This window comes from Aquila chrysaetos, chromosome 3, assembly GCF_900496995.4.
Source record: "Aquila chrysaetos chrysaetos chromosome 3, bAquChr1.4, whole genome shotgun sequence".
NCBI classification, from domain to species: Eukaryota; Metazoa; Chordata; class Aves; order Accipitriformes; family Accipitridae; genus Aquila; species Aquila chrysaetos.
In genome coordinates, this window is record NC_044006.1 from 35551841 (window position 1) to 35560686 (window position 8846).

Sequence of the window (8846 nt, forward strand, 5' to 3'; positions counted from 1 at the left end):
CTGGATTAAAACTAGAAGCAGGGATTTAAATTCACCAGAAGAGAACAACTCTAAATTTGATCCTACTTCACCCACAGCACATTGGATTCAAGAGTAGAAGGCACACCTTGTTCATGCATGTATTTACAGACTGTAATTCATTTTAAAAATACTTACTGAATGTGCTGAGGAATTCCTATATCCTCATTGCTTGTAGTTTCTGTAGACATACTGACATTTGATTCATACAAGCACTGAAATGCTCTACCAAAACTGCACTTTCTGGAGGTTACTTGCAGTAAATAAAATAATATTTAAAAAGGCTTGGCCAAACAAGCCAAGGTAAATGCTACATATTCCATGAACTCAAATAATTTATTCTTGGCTCAAAATACCATCATTTTAAAGTAAGGTTCTGTTTAGCATTACTGTAAGTTTCTAAATTTCATAGCTCTGTAAGAGTTTTCTCTAAATTTATGGAAAAATTTTAACTGGATGAAGCAAAATTATAAAGATTATTTTGCTAGCCACAGAACACTAATTTAATCTGCATTCTCAAGTGAGGGCTGATCCAAAGACCATGCATGCAGATGACACCAAGGACAGCAGTTACATGTAAATCCTGTAAGTCATCGCAAATGCAATATTCTACTCTGAGAAAAAGTACCTTCCTTAGTCCATCTTCTGATTAACTGAAGTGGTAACAACAAGTATTTCTACACACATTCCTGCTTGCTTAAATTAATGAATAATTTAAAAGTTAAATTAAAAAGTTTAAAATCTTCCTGCTAGTGAGCCACGTAACCCTTGTGTTACTCTCATAAATACTCCTAGTGAAGTGATGGGAAGTATCCTTAAAAGCAAGATTCAGAAGTACCTTATTATTTAACTGAACATGTAAAGGTGATTTTGTAACAAAGCAATACATTTTCTCTGGATTTAGACACCCAAGTTAGCACTTCTGAGTAAGGCCGAATTTTATAAATTTCAGTTCTACTGCTTGGAGGTTATTTCTTGAGCTGACATATCATGCGTTTGCTCTGAAGTTACTCTAACGCAGCTTCTGTATGAGCAAGAGTTTCCTACCTCCCAAAAGACCTGAAATACGGACCCTGTAAAGTACACGGAAGAGACAAATCATAATGTATCCTTAAATTAAGTCTTGCTATTCTGTTTATCTGTGGCAAAGCTCTCATGGACTTTATTAGCACAGGACTGGATCCAGAGCACGAACTTATATGCCTATTAAACGATGCTTCCTTTTCAATTAATCTGTCATTTGAGGCAAAACTCATTGATTCTTGATAGCTGCAGATATAATCCTCCTTCTCATTCACTCAGGCCCTGATGTCCAAGATAGTGAGCAGCTTCAACTCCCCCTAAGGCAATGGAAAACCACAGTCACCCACAGGAGCTCATTTTAGTTGAAGTCGTGCATAGTTTACAGCAGACCTCAGGGAAGGTGAGATGAGGGCTCAGTGACCAAGCAGCAATAGCTGAATAAATGTAGGAGATCTGGACTTAACCCCAAGTTCTTCTCCTGCCAAAGTCAAAGACCTCTCATTAGTGCCAATGGGCGCATCCCCACATATGCTGGAACTACCTGACAACGGGCACAATCCTGCTATCTTGAGTCATCAGAATATTACCTGTGGGAGTAATCCCATAGAAACCCATGGCAACACAACTCGCCACAAGTAAGGGCTGCAGAATCAACAAAGCAATCACAGTTATAATCAATTCCAAGCGATTTTACTATTTAGAAACTAAACTAGAAAATTAGACTCTGAACATAGCAAAGGTTTTGCAAATTAGTTCATTCTACAGCTTAAATACGTTCTTTCCCTCTAAATCAAACTAGAAGCCTATCGCGTGCCTATCCTTTTTAATTAAATTACTAAGAATCATATCAATGGGTAAGCCATACGAACACTGTGGTGCTCTATATCAAAGCCTTCAAGCTATCGCTTTCAGTAGGGCGTGATGCACACCTTGTGATTTAAATGTACGAATTATTAGACAGATTACCACAAGAAGGAATTGTTGCCGGTTAGTTTTCAGCATTCAGAAAAGGCTATCCTAGTCAGCGTTTTCGGCTCTAGAAGTACTCGTTTTCCTTTCCTTGCCAAATCTGTAACATTTTCTCGTAGTTATTATTTTTTTAAATAATTGCAATCATCTCAAAAGCATTAGCTTATTTTGTCATTTTCATATATAGGTAAATACCTCTGGACTCACTTCTTTGAAAGGAGCACTAAACGTTGTTTGTCTGTTTTTCATTCTGACTCTTTAAGTAGTTGGTTTATTCACGCTTTTCAAGTTATTGGGCTGTTTTTATTCTGTAATCACACCATTTCTGCTGTCTAGGGACGTTCAGAAAGACTGGGTGATAAGCTGCAGCCTGAATCACTTCGCGATTTTCTAACAGATACTCCAAAACCTCCTAATTTTTGAAGGCAGAAGCCAAGAAGGAGAGAAAAATTCCCGCTGGCACATCCCAGACATTTTCCAAATTTCTGGAGAGGGGAAATTCTGGACGCGGAGATCGCCACAGAGGCGAGAGAAGAGCCTGCAGTTTCCAGAGCTCAGGCATACCACACGCACACGGAGTGCCCAGTACCCGCTCGCTGCAAGCGACCACGACGTTTATGTGCGGCCTCGAAGGTCGTGGCCGTGCCCTGCTCGGGGCGCCGGGCCTCCGCGGAGCCTCCCGCCGCGGGACGGCCCCCCCTGTCCCCCCGCCGCCGCCAGGCCGGGGGGGGGCACGGCGCACCCCGCCAAGCGCCCGCCGAGGCTGCGCCCGCCCAGCCCGCCTCGGGGGGCTGCACCTGCCTCCCGGGGAGCCCCAGCGGCAGCCGCTACGGTCCCGCCCGGTGCCTCACCGGGCAGCGGGGGCGGCCCGGGGCGGCGCAGCTCACCTGGGCGCAGCAGGCTCCGCCGCTGCCCCTGCAGCCCGGCTGCCGCCCGCTGCCATTTGTTGCTCGCGTTCAGAGGGAGCTGCCCTCTCCTGCCCACCGCAGCCACCGCCGCCTGCTCCGTCCCCAACCGGTCCCGCTAGGTCTCAAAGTGGAAAAATCCCACGGCAACGCACACGGCGTCTTCCCACCGCTCCCCGCCTCCGCCTCCCCCGCGCCCCGCTCCGCGCCCCGGCCGCCGCCTGCATGCTGATCAGCGCGACCTCCGGCAGCCCGCCCCGCACACGGCCGGGGAGCGCGGCGGCCAGGCGCCTCGGGAACGGAGACAAATGCGGGTGCGCTTTTTTTTTTTCCCTCCCCCTTTACTGATGCTGCTCCGGTACGGGATCGGGGGGCGCGGGTCTCAAATCCCTCGCTTGCTCCCGAGCGAGGGGGTGGCAGCCCCCTCCCCGCAGCCTCCGCCCCTTGAGTCCCTCCCCACACCCCCCACTGCCTCGGCGGAGCCCCGACCCCGTCGCCCCCCAGCACTCACGGGGCGCCGGGGGCTCGCCAGCACAGACCGGCGGAGGGGGTATCTCCGCTGGCTCTCGCCGATGAGCGCTGGGCAAGGTGGCACGGCACGGCGGCAGCAGCAGCAGCGCTGCTCGCCTCCCTCCCTCCCTCCCCGTCGAGTTCCCCCCCCGGCGCTACCACCCCCCCCCCGCAAAAGCGCGGCCGCGGGGCCCCGCAACTCACATCGCGGAGCGGCGGCTGCCCGCAAAACTTCGCGGCGTCTCGCCGCCGGCGGCTCGGCTCGGCTCGGCCCGCGCCCCAGCGGCGCAACAGGCGGCGCAGCCTCACCTGGCGCGGGGCCGCCGCGCCATGGGAGCGACGGGCGGAGCCTGCCGGCGGCGGGGCCGGGGCGGCGGGGCCCGGGCGCAGCCACCCCCCGCCCGCCTGCCCTGCTGCCTCCGCCGGGCACGGGCCGGGCGGCTGTGCCTGCCGCGCCGCCGCTCCCTCCTGCCCCTGCGCTGCGGCTGCAGGCAGGCAGGCAGGCGGCGAGGGAGGGAGGAGAGAGCGGGGCGGGGAGGGAGGGAGGGAGGGAGGGAGGGAGGAGACTCCCCTCTCGCTCCCTCAGCATGGCGGGGAGCTGCCCCCCCCGGGACGGGTGATGCTGTCCGCCCCTGCCCGGGGCTGATTCTGGCTCTCACCACCTAGCTCTCGGGGCAGAGTCGGGGCCGCCCCGGCGGAGGCTGGGGCGGGGGGAGAGGCTCTCTCGCTGCCGCGGGGTGCGCAGCCGCCCGCGCCGGGGGCCGAGGGAGAGCCCTGTCCGCCGGGAGCACCGCCGGCCCGCGGCGGGCGCGGAGTGCGTTCGGGGGGTGCTTCTGCTCTCCCCAGTGTCTTCCAGGTTCCCCAGCAAAACAGGAATAAGGTTACTTGTTTTGCCAGTCTGAACGAAAAGCTATTACTGCCCGCGGATAACACTTGGTTTGGCAAACTTGCTACTGCACAGTTTTGCTAGAGTAGGTGAACTTACTCTGCGCCCAACCTAACCGACCCTTTGAACTGGTCTTGCGTAGAACCGGTTACTCAGACCCTGCTTTGGGTTTACCATGATTCTTGCCAGGGTGACTTTCTTCTCTGAGAGGTGCTTCCGTGAAATGCGCTGTGTTGCAGCAGTTGCACGGACTGTCAAGATACAGGCTTGAAGGAACACCACCAGTTGGTTGCCTCTCGCGCTCAAACATGCATTCTCTGTTGTGCACTTTTTTACTCTGGCTCTGCAAAGTAAACTTTCTATTTACCTCGTGCAGCAGAGGATTCTGTTGCCTGTCTCCAGCGGAGAGCACCTGGATAGAAGAGTTTTAGAAAGGTTCATCTTTGCTTGGTAGCTGGTTTTCTTTAAGGTGAAAGCTGCCTAAGATGCTGTGTGGAACAGAAAATGAATTGGCTTGGATTTCCTCGAGGCTTTTTTTGCCTCTAACTATACAAAACTGTTTTATCTCCATATAGGCCATTGTTAAAAAGAAACTGCTGGGTCAGAAGGACCACTGCTATGGCCACAGATAGGTGGTCTTTTGGGGGGGGGGCGGAGAAGGAAAAACATGCAACTAATACACTGCTAAATGCCGTTCTTCATCATTAAACCTCATTCCTGGGACTCTCTACCCAAGTAAATACTTACCTCCCTGAGTAATCTGTCTGAATCATATTAGCAAGATAATGCAGGACCAGGCCTTTGCAATATATCAAAACCTGTTTTTTGCTCCTAAGAATATTTGCAAATGGGGTCATGAACACTTTTATGTATGCCTATCATTTTACATTCTTATTAGTATAAGAGGAAATAGCAAATATGAAGAAACTTGATAAAAATCACTTTCGTCAGCTCCATACACATTCCTCACACTGACTGACTCAACCCAGCTTTGAAGACATAATCAGTTAAAAAATAAAAACTTAGTACATGAGCTTGCATTCCTGTTTACAATGTGTTGGATCATGTCACAAAGTCAGTGACCAGAAGAAGCCATGACTGGACTGCCAGCCCTGTATTATTTGCAATGGGAAATGATTTTCAGGCTTTGTGAGTTTTATTCCTTTAACTGAAACCAACACAGATTCATTTTAAGGCAGTAGGAAAATATTAATCATTGCTGAGAACCCAAAATCTAATGTGCAGGAGCCATTTCTTCAAATTCAGCTTGTGTTTATATTTTCACTGTTCAGTATATAGGCATCTGACAACTGGGGATAGCACCCAGGATGGATGCACTCGGTTGCTCATACCCACAATACTAGTATTCATACGACAAACATTGCAAACTTCCTTGGAGTGACTTGCTGCTGTTAAATATTTTTTTAATGAAAAAGAAGATTAGCAGATCTGCTTTTCATTTGGCACAACAGTAAAAAAAAAAAAAAAAAAAAGTTTGTTCAATTAGATAAAAATGGATGTCTTCCATGTGGTAATTTCCCTTTAAAATTGAACCTGTAGTTGTACTTTGTGGAATGAACCATTTGCATAGTTACATATCATAACAATATAAGGGAAGACTGGTCTTAGCTTGCGTAACTTAACTTACCGCATTAGCCACAATGTTATTCATCCTATTGATTTAAGTGTGGTTGCTTGTGTTAAGGAAAAAAGAAGTTCGCAAAAGGTAGAAATACTTATTTTTGCTGTTGAATAAATTGCAGCTTATATAAAGTTTTTTGACCAGCTGCACATGAGTAGCTGGTTTGCAGGTTTGTATTCAAAGACTCACTCCTGAGAGCAGCTAAGCATCTATAACTTCAGTTGAAATTAATGGGTGTTTAGTATATCTTTGAAAAGGAGAAGAAAGTATTTTTTTTCTGGGGAAAATTACTGTGAAGGGATGCACAGCTACTTGCTGTTAAAAATGTTGCAGATTTTTAAGAACTGAAATATGGCTGATGTCATGCCCCCCCCCTCAGTTGGCTGTGTGTGCAGTGGAAAGAATATATTATTATTCTAGGTGGAAGAAACTTCTTAGCTCCATGAACAAACTCACTAGCAGATTTGCTTATTAGCTTATTGGCATCGCATGTCCGTTTTCCGTGATAGGTGGAAGTGAAAGGATTAGTCCTCTGTTACAAAGGGGTATAAGTTTAAAGGATAAGGAGAAGGTCATTTGGCTGCCCTCAGATAAGAAAGGAACTGCTAATACTTGCTGACTTCTACACATAGTTATGAAAATTAGGGAGCATAAAATAATAGGTAATACCAGATGGTTCTTAAGTTTACATCATAAAATAATTTGATAAGTGTTTATAAATATTTAAGGGCCCAGTAACACCAACCTTTACACAAAATATTTTTTCTAATGCAAAAAAACCCCTACATAATTCAGCAAGACTGTTTGTGAGTAAGGGTTACTTATACAAATAAGACTTTACGGAACTGGATCCTTAAAAATTTATAAATATTAATAAAATATCTCAATGGCTAAATTAAAGAATCATCTGGTACCATCTATTCCTTTAAGCTTCCTGGATATTAATAACTTTGTACAAAAATCAGCAAAGAATACCACTTCTTCCAGTGCTGAGATAAATTGAGTGACCTCCTTATCCATTGTCCTGGTTTCAGCTGGGATAGAGTTAATTTTCTTTCTAGTAGCTGGTATAGTGTTATGTTTTGGATTCAGTATGAGAAGAATGTTGATAACACACTGATGTTTTCAGTTGTTGCTAAGTAGTGTTTAGACCAAGCCAAGGTTTTTTCAGCTTCTCATGCCCAGCCAGCAAGAAGGCTGGAGGGGCACAAGAAGTTGGGAGGGGACACAGCCAGGGCAGCTGACCCAAAGTGGCCAAAGGGGTATTCCATACCATGTGATGTCATGCCCAGTATATAAACTGGGGGGAGTTGTCCTGCGGGGGAATCACTGCTCAGGAACTAACTGGGCATCAGTCAGTGAGTGGTGAGCAATTGCATTGTGCATGACTTTTGTATATTCCAATCCTTTTATTATTATTGTCATTTTCTTATTGCTATTATTATCATTATTAGTTTCTTCCTTTCTGTTCTATTAAACTGTTCTTATCTCAACCCACAAGTTCTACCTTTTTCCTTCCAATTCTTTCCCCCATCCTACTGGGGGGGGGGGGATGGGACACAGTGAGTGAGCGGCTGTGTGGTGCTTAGTTGCTGGCTGGGGTTAAACCACGACATCCATTAACTAATATTCCTTTTTCTAGAGGATCAATTCTTTTCATAGCCAACAATGGTATGAAATTCATATTCTAGATGTAGGTACATTAAACAGCTAAATCTCACAATGGTCTTACCTCTAGCAGCGTGGGCTTAGGAGTTTAGAGTGAATATTTCTTCTGTTCACGGGCCAGAGTGTGATTTTTTTGTAGAGGACAGTGCCAAGATGTGTCAGCAGCACATTCTCCTTGGGATTACTCCATGCTCAAAGGGAGGACACACACAGGGCCCAGAGCAGTAGTCTGCGTTGAGCCACAAGAGCAGCAAAAAGCATGAAATTTTGCGTCCTGGGAATACTAAAAGCAACACGAACTATAGTGTTCACACTATAGCTGTATTCCTAAATTGGATACCTGCTTCTGCTGTCTCTCTAGGCATGATGGTGCCAACAGTCTTCATGCTCCTCTCAGCCCATAGATACTGCCGCTGCATGTATAGGTGATGAGGTTTTGCCCCGAGAAGATTAATAATGGAGAACAGCCACCTTTGAAGAGGGCCAGTGCAAATCCTTTGTGTCTCTTAATCTCGCTTAAGCTCTGTGCTAGCAATGTGCAGACCATCTTGATTTCTAAGCACTGCTACTCTCACAAGGGTTTGAGGACTGGGCCTTAAACGCTTTCTTCAAGAAGTACCAGTAGCTTCTGTTGCACTGTATTATAAAAGAGAGTTTCTGTTTTAAATAACAGAAAATCCTTAGACTGCCAATAATTCATTAACTCTGAAAGAGAAACAGCAGTTGTAAATAAGCTCAGCTAGTTCAGCTCATACTCCACCTAGCTCCGATTCAGAGAAAAATATAAGTAGGGAAGTATATTTTTCTGCTATGTGCCATCCATTACTTGAAATTGGTGTTTTGGGCTGCTCATAAAATAGCATGCATTTCTGGGATACTTAAATAATAGAAAAAGAACCGGAGAATAAATATATTTAATGCTAGTCAAAACAGGTTAGTGGAAGTTAGGTCTTGTCAGACACACTTGTTGTGGAATTTTTGGTTATTTAGAAGATTTATGTAAAAGATTACAGGTCTGCATGAGAAAAGCAGCTGTATTTTTAGGACATACTTGGATTTCTGCAAGGCAGTTGACTTAATACCACGTGACATTTTGATTTCAAGTCTTGCATTACGTGGAATTAACAGGTCACCCATTACGAGGATTAAGAATTGTCTCACTGACAAATTTCAAAATATAGTCTTTTAATGGGGAGGTTTCATTCAATGCGGGGAGCTTCCCAGC

The 8846-nt window shown here is 46.4% G+C and overlaps 1 protein-coding gene across 5 annotated transcripts in view; it reads right to left on the reverse strand.

The window, feature by feature from the left end:
• The window catches only part of LRRC3B (leucine rich repeat containing 3B), a 48772-nt gene extending 44884 nt beyond the window's left edge, over positions 1–3888 (reverse strand). Inside the window, exon 1 of one of the 5 annotated variants that reach the window (XM_030010425.2) lies at positions 3735–3888. The gene's annotated coding sequence lies outside the window, so the exon portion shown is untranslated. The other 4 variants (XM_030010422.2, XM_030010426.2, XM_030010424.2 and 1 more) reach the window with 4 other exon arrangements.
• Between the last annotated feature and the right edge of the window lie 4958 nt (positions 3889–8846).